Source organism: Thamnophis sirtalis, unplaced genomic scaffold, assembly GCF_051295495.1.
Source record: "Thamnophis sirtalis isolate CommonGarterSnake01/CBP01778 unplaced genomic scaffold, rThaSir2_p1.2 scaffold_10, whole genome shotgun sequence".
NCBI lineage: Eukaryota > Metazoa > Chordata > Lepidosauria > Squamata > Natricidae > Thamnophis > Thamnophis sirtalis.
The window spans coordinates 24,068,942-24,084,242 of NW_028261390.1; the positions used below are offsets into that span (position 1 = coordinate 24,068,942).

Consider the following 15,301-nt stretch of genomic DNA (forward strand, 5'->3'; position numbering starts at 1 on the left):
AGCAAAAATTTAAGAGTTTTCTGTCTCTCTTTGCTGTCACCCAGCGGAATTCTGAATATTTGCTACTTAAATCTAGTTTAAATTTGTATCTTTCATGAATGTGATAAGCTGATATACAATCCTCACTTGGCTGAAGTGACAGCTGAATTTGTACCCTAACATCTGAAATAAACCAGTTGGGGGGGGGGGGGAACCTCATCTGGAAAATTACCAGGAGCAAGCACCACTGAATAACCAGAATTGTCTTCAGAAATAACACAGTAGAATACGCTTTGTCAAAAATAATCCAGAGTGCCACAGACTAGTCCCGTTTCAAATCTTCTCAGTCATAAATTCAAGAAATACTCTTTCATGCTACGGTTTTCTAATATATGGAGTACATGTTAACCCCTAGTTGGAGGAGCCACTGAAGCAGTAGATGTGAGCTTAAATGGACTCCAGAGGATAGTAGAGGACAGGAAGGCCTGGAGGAGCGTTGTCCATGGGGTTGCGATGGGTCGGACACGACTTCGCAACTAACAACAATCACCCTTAGTTGTCCATATATTTCCAAGAAGGAAGTTATATATAAGTGATTATTTCCATATTGTTTCTTCTGGAATCAGTTGTAGATGCAGTTGCATTATCTTCTTTCCTTCAGAGGACTATACTCACGCTGCTATCTGGCTTTGGAAGATATTATATATTGTCCCTGGGATCTTCTGAATCCAAAGTGGTTACTCTATCACAGAATTACATCCTGTCTGTTGTTCTGCTGCAAAGGGAAAATGTCATGAATAATGTAGGAAGTACTAAACATGATATAAGTTGTTGCATAAGTGTAGGTGTATGTTTTTGGTATAATAAGGAAATTATTCTTCTGAGGCAAAGAGTAAGCATACCCCTTTGCAAAAACATAAGAATACAGATGCAAGCTCCAAAGATTTTAAAGACTACAATATAATTTCAGTGTATCCTATTCACAGACCTGTGTCTATATAAAGAGAACAATAACTTGTTTCAGGATCCAATTTGTGTCGATCACCAGGACCAGCGGTTTTGTCTTCCAAGCTTTCTGATTCATTCATCTTCAGGGAACTTCTCTCTAGCAAACTGTGTGCTTTGGGCTGTTCTGTGTGTGGTATTTATATGGTGCCTGTTGTATGTGGCTTTTTAGATGTTGATTGGGGTGTTATTGGCTATTAAGTTGTTGGCTGTTATTTGCTTCTGCTGCTAAGTCCTCGCCTCCTAAGTACTTGATAAGCTGGTGGTAAATCAGCATATGTTGACTGATGAAGGTTTCCCCCATTTTGTTTCCCAGACTTCAATCACTTTCCTGGCTGTTTTTGGGACTGTCCATCGAACAATCTTAGTAGCTGCAAAAATAAATATAGTATGTTCCTGTTCGTTGCAGTGTAAGGCTATCAATGAGTTTGGGTCTTCTCATCTGACCGCTTGCTTGTATTCTTGCAAACTGATGGTAAGCTTCTTCCCCATCTGTCCTATATAGTCACAGGGGCAATCCATGCAGGGGATCTGGTAGATTACACTGGAAGTATCTCCCACCTCCAAGCGATCTTTACAATGCATAATTTGTCCACGTATGGTAGGCTCTGGGCAGTGTGCAATGCCCACTTGCAAACCTTGGAAGCCACATTCTACAGCTTCTGAAATGTTTTTGAATGTATAGCAGGATGTATCATGTGGTTGATCTTGTAACTTGTTTTTTTCCCTTTCTCCCCTCTGTGTTGCACAGACATCTTGTGATGACTAATTGTGGATACCCATTCTGTCTAAATTGTTCACATACTCCATACCATAACTTGTTTATTATTTTCTTTATTTGATTACACTATTTACTTTATCTGAAACTCTTTGTCATATTCTATAGGCTGAAAGTGTAGCATATTACCATATATAGTGGTCTAAATACTACTCCAAATTTTGTCTATGTATGACAAGATACATTAGACTTTGTTTTATTTCCCCTATTTATTGAAGAAATTTAAAGTGGTGTTACTTCTGGAGAAATGCTGTAATTGTATCTTTATATCTCTGTTTTCTTCTCTTTTTCTTAATGCAGGGAGTTAACATTAAAAAAAACCACAAAGTTTTGCAACATATTGGTGTCACTTGTAAAAGTGCATTATATAAACATTTAGTCTCATAAAGATTATATTATTTATAAATACAAAAGCATAATTGACAGGCTTTACGTTCCTTGAATCTCAAACATGATAAACATTTTGAAATCTTTAAGTCAAATATTGATTTAAAGAATACTTTCGCAACTCGAAAGTATTCACACACCATGATCATGATCAGGTAGATATGTATCAAGAGTTTTTGTCACATAAAAAATTCTCCAGATTTGTTTTGCAGAAATTGTGATGTTTGTGTCTTGTCACTTTAAAACTAAGGCCCTATCAATTTTAGACATAGATGTAAATATTTGACCCCTGAACAGTGCTTCTGGAAACCCATTTGAAATACGGTACATAAAAGGGACTAGATCCCTAAAATGCGTAATTGTTTCTTCTCCCCTGAGAGACTGCGAAGGTTTTACACATTTGCACATGAAGAAATATTCCACAAACCTCATCAAGCTCTAAAGAAAGGTTTAAAACAGAGAGTTCCTCTGGTTAATTTCAAAAGCGTGAGCTCACATTACTCTCTAGCATTTCAGCCCAATAGCTTAGGGTTTTAGTGGCTGGTTGGCTGGCGAGGTTTTTTTTTTTTAATTGGAGTTTTGAAGGATTTGTCTCTGTAGACTTGTGGGCTGATGATACATATTCATGAATGAGAAAGTCTTTCCCGACCCTGTTAACACTGACAAAGACTAAGCTGGTTTCACACAGCAAGTGGATGGGAGTTGTGGGTGACAACAGCTGAATGGCAAGATTAGCTTGGGGGGGGGGGGAAATCCTTGCATCACTTGGCCTTGCCTTCCTAATGATTTTGCCAATTGTTGTTGGGGACAAGGCTGTCATTCACTGATGACTTCTTCTGACCATATTCAGATAATGACAATTTCCTTAACTTCTATTTTATTGGACACCACCAAGCAAGATCAGAACAAAAAGGAATCAGTTTCAGTTGTTCACGGATTGGAGTTTGGTCACTTCAAAGGTATCTTTGATCTAGAAATATGTAGTGTACCAAATTCATTATGTCTTTTTAATGGGCTTCTCAAATTTATTGCTCTTCAACATGATCTTCTCTTCAACATGTAGCGTAGTTTTGAGATGGCCATATTTAGAGAGGAACAGTCCAAACTTGTACTTTTAAGAACATTAGTGATGGAAAACAACAGGTGCTTTTGTTCCTAAATGTGACTCCCTTCAGATTCTGCCTTTGGCCACAGAATCTTCCTGCCTGAATGGAGTTGCATACAGAGGAGAGTTAGAATGTAGGACTCATGAATAGAATAATTCATCACGTAAGAAAAGTGGGTAGGTTTTAAATTTGCCACCCAGACCTAAATATATCCCAAGCAAGGCCTAGAAACCCAAATGGGCTGGCTAAATAACAGATGGATACTTGACCTGGATATGTCAGCATATAAAAACTGTGTCTGTAAAAAGGAAGACTTTTGAGGCAGAGAACTCTACTGGCCTCTCTCTACTGTGCTTCATGGGGGCATCCAAGAAGAAGAAAAAGCCAGACTGAGGATGTAGGAAGGCCCAATGTAAAAGTAAATACATCAGGATCAGGAGTGAAATCCAGCACGTTCTGACAGGTTTTGAACAACTGGTAGCGGAAATTTTGAGTAGTTCGGAGAACCGGCAAATACCACTTCTGGCTGACCCCAGAGTGGGGTGGGAATGGTGATTTTTGGAATATCCTTCCCCTGCCACACTCACCAAGCCACGCCCAGAGAACCGGTAGCGAAATAAATTGAATTTCACCACTGCTGAGGATAACATATAGTTTATTCTTCATGTATTTCATATTTTCTTCATTGTCATGTTTAAATATTATGATTTGACAGAAGCTTTCCAAGATCCTCTAAAGCAAGGGTGTCCAAACTTGGGAACTTTAAGACTTGTGGACTTCAACTCCCAGAATTCCCCAGCCATCTGGGAGTTGAAGTCCACAAATCTTAAAGTTCCCAAGTTTGGACAGCCCTGCTCTAAAGGGACCAAACTCTAGATTTAGAGAATGGTTCCTTGAGACCCTGTGCATCCAGCAGCATCTGCAGCAGGGAAATCAAAATATGAAGAGAACAAGCAATCACAGCATTGCATTGAAATACCGTCCCTTTGGTGCATGCATCACAAAAACCAAAAATGGAATTAATTAATCATGGAACATATACAATAGAATACTTCAATAGGAGATTACTTTACAGTAATGGGTTAATAAGCAGAGAATGCAAATGATCACATAAGAAGAAAAGTAACATCTGCAGCAATTAACAGATTTACTATTAGCTTGAATAGAATAATTAAGTTAATAAAATAATTACAATTATTTATTAAAATTATTAATGAAATAATTTAAGTACTAAGTACCTGTATTTTATTTAATAAACTATAATAAAGCTCACAGATGTGGATAAAAATAAGGGCAGATAATTTAAGACAGAAAAAAAATAAACTTCTTGTAATTAGGAAGAAAAATGAATGTTTTAGTGAGGATCAATTTCAAATGGTTTTCAAAAAAATGAAAAGAAGGCATTGCACAAGTGGCAAAGACAAATAATCAATTTTATTTGGTTAATTTGGATCATACATTGGATTATAATATTTTCTGACTAGATTGCTTCTATTAAAACAAGTAGCTTCCAGAAGGTTTGTACAAATATATTTGGTTGGGTATAAAATAAAGGCACTACCTATAAAAGATTAATCAGTTATAATGTGTGTACTAAAATTAAAAGATTAAAAAGAGAAAGAGTAAGTCCAGATCTATTCTTCTTGCACCAGTATTAAATATTTCTATGAAGTGAATGCACGAAACAGTTTAATTAGCATAGAAATAACTTTTCAGATACATTTGCAAGATTTTGTCCTTGAAGCAAGGATGAATTCTTTGACATTATTTCATCAAAGTGTTCAAATCCTTCACTGAATATTTTTCAGATACTGTTAGAGTGGGTAATGGATAGGCACACACAGGCTTAACGGTAACAACAGCTCTTTATTGAATACAAGAAGGGAGAACAATCCAACGAAGGTTGAGTCTGACAGCAGCCCTTTTATAGGGAGCTGTCAGACCCTTCGACCAATAGGATTAAACCTCTGTTCCCGCCGGAACAGAGGACCTTGGTGGAAACCACTGTAGATAGGGTGAATATCTAATACCCCTCCCCTCTTAGATGGAACAATCCTACTAGTAACGTAGTCACGCAGGTAGGCGGGCTTTTGGGTCGCTCTGCCTGACCTGCACAGTTCAGTAGGAGGAGTTTCCTTGGACAGGTTGGACAGACCTGTTTGCTCTGCAGCTTCATTTGGTGGAAGCTCCTGGAACCTTTCACAGGCTGCGGCTAGAGCTTCTAGAGCCGGTTCGCTCGGAGCTCGCTGCGGGCCTGCAACAAAACCAGATAAGCTTCCCTGTAACCTCGGGCCTCAGCTGGCCATGGAAGGAGTGAGTGTTTGCTCCGTTTGGGTAGGGCTTTGGCTAACTCATGCAGGACTTACCTCTGGTTGTCTAATAGTGGAGTTGGGGAGGCGGCCACGGAGTTGGTCAATATGCCTTCTCCAATTCCTACCATCCTCGAGCTCTAAGAGGTAAGAGCAAGGGCTGGTGATGCCTATCACTGCAGGAATCCACAGAGTTCTCCCAGCGTAGTTGTGGGCGTATACCGAATCCTCTACGCTAAATGTCCGAATCTTGCTTGTGGAGTCTGGGGGCGATGAGGCAGAATAATTGGGGTGTAGCTGGTCTAAGTGGGACCTTAGCCAGTGACCCATGAGAAGCTCGGAGGGGCTTCTCCCAGTGGTGGCACTGGGTGTGATGTGCTGAATTAGCAAATATTGACCAACCCGTGTTTGCCAATCTCCCGGGCCCATCCTAACGAGGGCCTCTTTTGAAGATCTCACCATTCTCTCTGCCTGACCATTGGAGGCAGGATGGAATGGCGCGACCAGGGCATGCCTGATTCCCTGAGCTGCTAGGAAGGTCTCGAATTGCATGACTGTGAATTGGGGCCTGTTGTCAGAGACCAAGACATCAGGCAGGCCGTGGGTGGAGAAAAGTCTCCGTAGCACCTTGATGACCGCTTCTGCCTTAGTGGAGGTCATCAGGACTACCTCCAACCATTTCGAGTAGGCATCCACAACTACAAGAAATGTCTGCCTATGATAGGGTCAGCGAGAACTTCTGGCAACAGGCAGTGGCTCAAAGCTCAGTGTGCCCCAAAGTGGAGCCAGGTCGGTGGATGAGGTGGTAGGAGTAGGCAGCTAGGAAAATGGTCCACCTGGTCATGAGAGGTGATAACGACACTGGGGTAGGTTGGTCCTCAGCCAGTAAGCCCAACAACAGCTTGTGGTCAGTAACCAGTTCGAAGTACTGGCCGTAAAGGTATTCGTGGAACCTCTTTACTCCGGGCACTGCAGCCAAAGCCAACTGGCTGTAGTTCCGCTCAGCAGTGGACAAGGTCCTGGAGTAAAATGCAATAGGGGCTTTGGTTCTGTTGGGCATGCGGTGGCTGAGGACAGCGCTAACGCCGAAGGGGAAAGCATCTCAGGTCAGCACCAACGACAGGGTCTTGCTGTGTTGGACTAGAAAGGAGTCCATCGACAGGAGTCGTTTTACCACGGCAAATGCGGCAGCCTCGGCTCTGCCCGAGGACCACTTTGCATTCTTAGCCAGGAGACGGTGTAATGGCTCAGCAACAGTGGCTTTCTGTTTAAGAAAGACGCTGTAGAAATTAAGGAGCCCAAGGAACGCCTGCAGCTCGGTTTGATTGTGAGATGTGGGGGTGTCCTGAATAGCTTTGATTTTTTGTGTAGTCGGGTGAATCCCAGAACCATCGATCAGGTACCCTAGGAATTCAACCCTTGGCACATTAATTTGGCATTTCTCTTTTTTGAAATGGAGGCCTTTGTCTCTAATCCGAGCCAAAACTGTTTGTACGCTTTTTAAAAGTTGCACCTCGTTTGCAGCCAATACCAAGATGTCGTTGAAATAGGGGAAGACTTCTAGAATCCCCTGCAAAAGCCATTCCATGACACTTTGAAACAGTCCAGGGGCAATACTAATGCCGAATTGCAGGCGGTGACATTTGAATGCACCCCTGTGCATCACAATGGTTTGGGACTCTGCCGTAGCGCCATCTACAGGCAATTGTTGGTATGCCTGCGCCATGTCCAATTTTGCAAAGAGTTTTCCTGGGCCTAGCGAATGAAGTAGGTGCTGTAAGTAAGTAAGTAAAATCTTTATTATGGTCAAAGACCAGCAATACACATTAGTTTTTACACTATATTAAAAAATACTAACATTAAAATATAATTAAAAAGTATTGACATTAAAAGTGGATAATAACATAATGGTCCAAAGATGGTTAGAGGTATGTCCAGATAATTGGTACAAGATGGTACTATACTTCTGTAGCCAATTTTTTTCTTATGGACATTGCAGCAGCACAAAACTTTGCCACTGCATACGTGGTAACCGGGTTAGTGTCCTGGAGGAGAAAGCCTAGATAAAAATGGTCTGCCCTCCCTGGCAATCTCTCTAATAAGGGGAGAATATGTGCAGACCTACAAGCTCTGTATAACTCGCAGTGTAATAGAACATGTGAATTATCTTCCACTTCTCCTTTACCACATATACAAACCCGTTCTGCTATAGGTGTTCTCTTATACCTGCCATGGAGGAGTGCTGAAGGAAAAATGTTAAATCTGGCTCTGAAGAAAGCTATTCTTTGTTTTGGAGAGATCAGGTCATTTAGATATCTTGCCGATTCCCACACACCCTGTTTGATTCTGTCCCTACTGTGGAGAAGCAACCTATTTAGTTCTTCTTGGAACTCCATGTCCCTCATTCTATTAATTACTACTTGCTTTGCTTGCTCAAAGCCTGGGACATTAAGAATAATGGTGAGAGCCCATAAGAGCCCAGCTTGTGATCAATTGCTTGTTTCCAAGGGGAAGGGAAATTGTCAGTCAACACTAGTGGGGGCAGTCCCTCTGGAAAGAAATACATTTTACGCCAATAAATGATCATCATCTTCCAGGCTCTTACTTGAATTTGAGGCATGCCTGTCTCAATTCTTAACTGGGCATTTGGAGTTTCATTGTGTGCAGCTAAGATGGCTCGCAGGAATTTTGTTTGAATGGTTTCTAACAAGTCTCTCTTTGCAAGGATTCCTGTTTGTGCCCCGTAAAGAATTTGTGCCAATGTTTTAGCCTCAAAAGGTTTTAAGGCAGCAAGTACTAACTGACCTCCACCTGTATAAAAGAAATGTTTGATTACATTTGAGGACCTAATGGCTACTTGCAATGTGTGATCCAGGTGTGCCTTCCATGTCCCTAGCGAGTGGAAAACCACACCAAGGTATCTAAATGTTCTAACCTGTGAAGTAGGTGCTGTACAATGGGTACAGGGTAGGCACTTTGTTGTAGCGCTTGTAGTCCGCACAGATGCGGACAGACCCGTCAGATTTGACAGGTGTCACAATAGGGGTCTCCTAGCGTGTGTGATCAACCGGTTCTAGGATTCCCTGACTCATGAGCTTGTCAATTTCCCTGTCAATTTTGGGGTCCAGAGCAAAAGGCACTCTTCCTGGGTTTTAGCCTAATTGGGGCTATGTTGGGGTCCAAACTAAAGAAAATTGGAGTCCCCACATACTTACCCAGACCGGTGCCGAAGACGTCCTCATACTCCTTAAAGATGGCCTCAGCGCCGTCGTCTTTCAACGCATTGATACCGGTCACTTCTAGGCCCAGGGCCTGGAACCAATCTAGCCCTAGGAGGCTCTGCAGGTTGCACCTGACCACTGTCACAGGGAGTTTCCAGCTGAATTGCTTGAAGTTCACCCGGAAGGTGCCTTGGCTTACAATTTGACCCTGGTTTCCCTGATAATCACATAGGCGGATGTCAGGGGTGCGTAGGTGCTGCTTCTGTAGGCTAGGGATAGCTTGCTTTAGGGTCAACCACGGTATGATGGTCAGTGATGACCCAGTGTCAATTTCCATCTCACATGGAGAGTCCTCGATGAGGACTGTGATCTTCAGCTTTTTTGGCCACCTGGAACAGACTTTGCCTATTGATGTTTGGTAGGTGACTCTATTGTTGCCCTCTAAGCGCCATGGTGGTCTCTGCCAGGCCCCTGGGTTGAGCCTCTGTTGGCGGCTTGGTGCGCTTTTAGGCTACCAGGTGGTTTATATAATATCTTTTGAGCTACACTGCTTACAGTTAGATATTCACCCTATTTACAGTGGTTTCCACCAAGGTCCTGTGTTCCGGTGGGAACAGAGGTTTAATCTTATTGGTCGAAGGGTCTGACAGCTCTCTGGCACACCTTGGCGATGTGCCCCTTTCACTCGCAGTGCTGACAGGTTGCGTCATGGAAACGGCAAGCCAATCTGGCATGGTTTCATCCGCAGCTAATTTAAAGTATAATATATTTTTATCATAAGCAGTTACATATGTGAAGGGGGAAGAATGAGAATATCTACACTTTTTATCTTGCATCTTAAGACTGCCTTTTCTTTTTAAAAAAAATGAAAGCTGGAAATCTGTGGATGCAGGTCATCTGTCTGACTTCACCATCTCCATATAGTCTGATATAAATGAAACATTTTCCCTGTTAGACTATAATTTGCATAATTCCTAAAATGAGACAGATTTGAAAAGCATCAAGTACAGGTAGTCTCTGTTAAAGAAAATGTGCATAACAATTCAAAAGTAAAATACAATTTGGGATTGATTTAAAACATTTTGTAAAATCATGCCTGCAATCCTATGCAGATAGTTTGAGTAAAGTTCATTGGAATGTGTGCTTAATCCTACGAAAAGATGTGCATGATATTCTATCGTCAACATAGTTATCTGCACATTAGCATCATGAGAACTAGCAGACTGTAGTGATTAATGTACTGGACTAGTAGTGTAAGGTGACCAGATTTTCAGATTGGTAAAGAGGGACACCTTTGACCGGGGGGGGGTGTCTTGATTAAAAATTTTATGCAGAGCAACAAAACTTTTCATACAACGCAAAAATAGTATTGTAATTTTTTTTATTTCAACGTAACTACAATTTACAAATATAAATTGTAACTGTTGCCAAACATCAAAATTTTGATCACGTGACCATGAGGATGCTGCAACGGTCGCTAAGTGTGAAAATGGTCGCTAAGTGTGAAAAATGGTCATCAGTCACTTTTTTCAATGCCATTGTAACTTTGGTCACTATACCACCTTTCTTGCCACAGTTCTTAACGGAATCTTAAGTGAAGATGTTATATCTTAAGTGAATCTTAAGTCTTAAGTGAAGATGTTATACAGTAGAACCTCTGGTCACGAACGCTTCTGACCAAAATATTCACATCCCCCCCCCCCGCTGCTGATTTCCCCTTCTGCACCATTTTTTTGTAAGCGCCAAATTTCCAAAATTAGGTTTGATTCATGACCAAATCAGTTTGCGACCAAAGTTATGGAACGAATTATGGTTGTGACCAGAGGTTCTACTGTATTCATGCCTTTACATACTCTATATCACCTCAAAATGTTGCACAGCCTTCATAAGTTTCTAATACAAATAAAATTAAATACAACATCAAAACCTTAAAAAAGTAAAATTAACCTGGCTGGAAAATCCTATGCCTGTCTTGCTATTATTACTGACACATTTGCTGCAGTATTTGATGGCTAAAAGAAAAAAATATATTGTTAAAGTGTGTATTATGTTCACTCCCATGTCTTGTCTGCTACGTTGATTTTGAATTCATTAAAAGAGCTTATTTTACATCAAATCCCTCTCATATTATTCTCCTATGTTCAATAAACCCTAAGAGACAGCATACTATACATGAAATTCCTGTTACTGTATATTTAGTAAATTGTGGAGCTGAGTTTATCCAATTAACTCAGTTTTTGGACTTGAGTAATCACATACAATAAAGGAAATAAAACTATTTAGAATGAAGTGTAGTTGGCTATTTGTGATTAAGGGTGTCAGGCAGAAACAATTATAGTTTTGATCAGGAAAATACCCTAAAAAAAACCTTTTGTTCTTTCAGGGTTTTTTTTAATGATTTTTCCATGGCACATCATAGTGTTACACATATTGTTTTGAATAAAAAAAAAGCAGCTGCACATTTTTAAAAACCTACATTATTTTAAAATGCATTAAAAAATAAAAGAAAAAAACCCAGCACACTTACCAGCAGGCAGAAACTCCAAGTCAATCCAAAATGATATAGATGTTAATACAAAGAACTGAGCAAATTAAAATGGTGAAATAGTCCCAGGGAAATATTTTTCAAAGAAAAATGCGAGCCACTATTTTTTCCCACACGAGCCTACCTCCATCCTCCGTGCTCCTCCCGTCTGGGAAATCCAGGAAGTAACAGTTGCTAGCTAACTACTCTAGGCAAAGTGTTTCCTGCAGCTCTATGGTACTTGGTCATTTTTTTCTTATAAAAGTGAGTAAAAGGGGCGCGGGGGGGTCCGTTTTGTTGTTTAATGTTTTTACTATCTTCAATGAAAATACTGAGAAAGAGAGAGAGGTTAGACAGGGTGTCTTTTGTCTTGCCCCGGTTAGGATTTCTTAAGCAAATCCACTGGGCTTTCAACATGAAGCCAGAAAATCGGGACTTTTTTAAAAACACCCCGGGACACGGGATAAATTGTTATAAAGCGTGACCGTCCCACTGAAATCGGGACGTCTGGTCACCTTATAGTAGTGGGAAGACTCACATTCAAGTTTTCTGTTAGACCTGGAAGCCACCCAAGTGATTTTGGGTCAGTCACCCACTTTCAGTTTTGCTTTGGGATGCTGAAAAGCATCTGTCTAGTTTCTACCAACCCACACTGAATGAAGCATGTTAGATTATGATCCATAGCCATTAATGAATAGATCTTTATCCTTCAGTGGATTGATTTGGGCTGATTAGAATTAGCCTCATAGGAATTAGCATATGTACAATGGTAACTTTGCAGGATTTCCAATAAGCATTTTTGTTTTAGAGGGCTAACCTACATAAGCATGTTTATTTTACAACGTCTTTGGGTTTGGTGTGATTTATTCCCTGTAACCATGCAAAGAATTGTAGTCAGGGTCAAGCTAGATATGCGACTGAATGAATCATTAGGAAATCTGTCACTTTTGTTAACTAAAGAGTGGGTGGGTGGAATATGATTGTAGTGCATTGATGGTGTTGGTACAATTCTTATCTCCTTGGTTACATAAAAAAAAAATCATGCTAGTCTTCAGAAGACTGCAGACACATTTTTTAACCAAGGTTTAAATACAGTATTAAATAATACTTTTTTTTTTGCACCTCTTAGAATGCCTAGCAAATATGCCCATGTATGTATGTTGGACATACTTGCATATATTTAATAATAAAGTTTTACATCCAAGCTATATGGGTTATTTTTTGGCCCAAAGATAAATGGTGATAGATCAAGCCATGATATAGCAATTCCCTCTCATTTGAAAAATGTTCTAAAATTGACCACTTTCTTATTTTGGATCTGGATTCATATACTTATCTCAGATGGTTTAATAAAACTGAGCATGAGTAAATGATTGCTTATCTCCCACTATAAGAGAGTTAATAAATAATAATTGTGGGTAAATAGGAGGAAGGATCATGTTATATTGCTGGAATCATAATTTTGTGGGATTTATTCTTGATTGTTGAATGCTATACCAGAGGCCATTTACCAGAAAGGTTTGTGATCCACAAAAAAATTGGTGGATCAAGGACCCAACTTTAACTTACTGTAATTGGAGCAAACTTGAAATTAAATTATTCAAGTACATTTATCTGTCTGATTATCTCCCCCTCCTGTCCTTTTGAAAAAGGCCTTTTTAGTGGCAAACTTTGCAGGGGTTTCTAGAGGCCACCCACCAAGCTTTTCATTGACCACATGTAGTTTTGGGACCATAGGGTGGGCACCCCTGTCAAATCAATATCCACAACAGCTGGATCCAATTTCTGGAAACATGCTAGCTAGATGCATATAGGAATGCAGGAAATCTGCACATTTTGGGGCAATTGGAGAATCAAGATATTTGCTGTGTAGCTATCTTTGTTTTGACCTAACAAGCTAAATTCTGTATCTTTTCACATTTCTATAAATTTACAGTTCTCTGGAAAATGGGGAGATTTGTTTTATAAAGGAACCTTGGTCCTGAACTAACATCTAATAAAACGTATTCATCTCCTTATTCCAATTATTTCTGCAAACAATTTCTACATTGCTCCAGAGTATTATTGATCTCCTTTCTAAACCCAAGTATTTCTGCTGCAGCTTTTGCTGAGGAAAGGAGGTGGGGTAGGACCATCCCCTCCTGGTCCCCCTCCCCTTTCCCTCATTTTGCCTGTTAATTGGCCGAGACCACCAGAATTTGGGGGACACAGATGTCACTGATAGTTTGCCTAGGGAGCGCATTCATGCCCATCTGTTGCAGTCTCGAAGGCTGTTCATATAGTCACAAGGCCTTCATTTAATTCTTGTCAGAAAGTAATGTAAATCCCGTTTACCTCAGAGGTCGCAGCCAAGATTTATGCCAATGAGCCCCCTGCAATTTACACACACACACAAACACACTGATGGTTGCATAGGAGAAAAGAAAGCCTTTCATGTAGCTGCATATTAACAAGTAAGCTTGTCTTCGGAGAGGCTTTTCTTGGTCAGGGTTTTCCTTATTTTAATACCGCTGGGGTCATTTGGTGTATTGAGCAATGCAGAAAAAAGGAAGCCTTGAGCCTTGCAGTCCCCAAATCAGATGGAAATAGGACTATGAGCAAATTGGCTGGCTCATCACACATTAGATCATTGTGTTACACTGATTCCGTGCTGTGTGGAATATTATGTCTTATTACAAGAGTGAAAAGCAACAAAAATTGCCAGGAAGAAAAGAAAGAGAAGGAGGAAGGCTTCGTATCTTCTACTGTTATAACTGTGAGCTCAAAGACTCGCTGGGTATTTATTTCACAAAACTCTGCAAAGTAAACCAAAGCAAAAATCTGGAACGCAATAAATGAGGAAAGGCCAACAATGGTAGTTTTTACTTTTCTCAATAACGCCTCCAAAAATAAACAACTGGTAGCTCTGTCCCCCTACATCCTCGACTCTGCTTTAAATGTAATTTCAGATGAAAAGTGAAGGAAGTGCAAATAAAATGTGGTTTCCCTGTTTTGAAAATGAGAAGGCTCATTATCGTGGAAAAAAAAATTTAAATCTGACCTTTGGAAAGGCCATGTGTTTGGGCCTCAGTCCTTCTCCCCTTGACAGAACCACAGGATTTTTGCTATTCAATTCCAAGGAGAGCAAAGACCACCCTTTTAAAAGAATAGAGACAAAATGCACTGTAGCGTAATGACACGGGTTCAAAGTAGCTTTAATAAGCACACAGTTCAAAGTGCAGTAGGCGAGGGAGGATAATTTGCAGTCAGGCTGAACATTGGATGCATTAGTTTATAAGTCTCTAAAAATGGTTTTTCAACTAATATCAGAGGAGAGAGATATGGTTGCAACTCCTGCTCCATTATTGCTAGAACGAATAAAAATTGGTTTCTGTATTTGTTACAATAATGGCTGCCATTCCCTGATGATAGACTTCATCTCCTGCAGTTGTGTTTACAAGCTTTTATCACATTTCCCCAATCTATTCCACTACTTTATAACTGAAATAACTTTGCTATTCATGTGATTGTAAAATTGTTATCTAATGCAATATTGACAATTCTTTTTCTGTTTCTTTTTATTTGCAACAGAACTTCAATAGCATGAGTTCTAATGATATGCTGCCATAGATGATTCCATTGTATTGACAGCCTCTAGGCGGTATCTTCACACCATTTCCAGCCCCGAATAAAATAATAAAAAGTAATAACACTTTTATTTCATCATATTCTGGCATTCATGCATGTTTGCTCGAAAAAAATATGCAACATTTCAGCATTCTTACTGAAAAACTCGGGGCTGAGTGCACAGTGATAGATTTTGAATTTAACCATTTTAAATTAGGGGGGGTAGATGGATATGAATCCCAAAGATTGTTTATTTAACTTACAGAAGCCTGAATATAGACCTAAGTTACCAGGATTGGGATAGAGAAACCTGGTTATAGTATAGATGTCTGCCCAGGGAGTTGTTCCTCCACAGACAAATAGACCCTAGCAACTAGGTTATCCAT

At 40.2% G+C, this 15,301-nt stretch overlaps 1 protein-coding gene across 1 annotated transcript in view; it reads left to right on the forward strand.

Annotated features, from left to right (window-relative positions):
* ALPK1 (alpha kinase 1) overlaps positions 1 to 15,301 on the forward strand; it is a 67,572-nt gene that overhangs the window by 11,882 nt on the left and 40,389 nt on the right. The window contains exons 2-3 of the mRNA XM_087724217.1: positions 1,301 to 1,459; positions 14,880 to 14,991. The gene's annotated coding sequence lies outside the window, so the exon portion shown is untranslated. The remainder of the gene's footprint in view (positions 1 to 1,300; positions 1,460 to 14,879; positions 14,992 to 15,301) is intronic.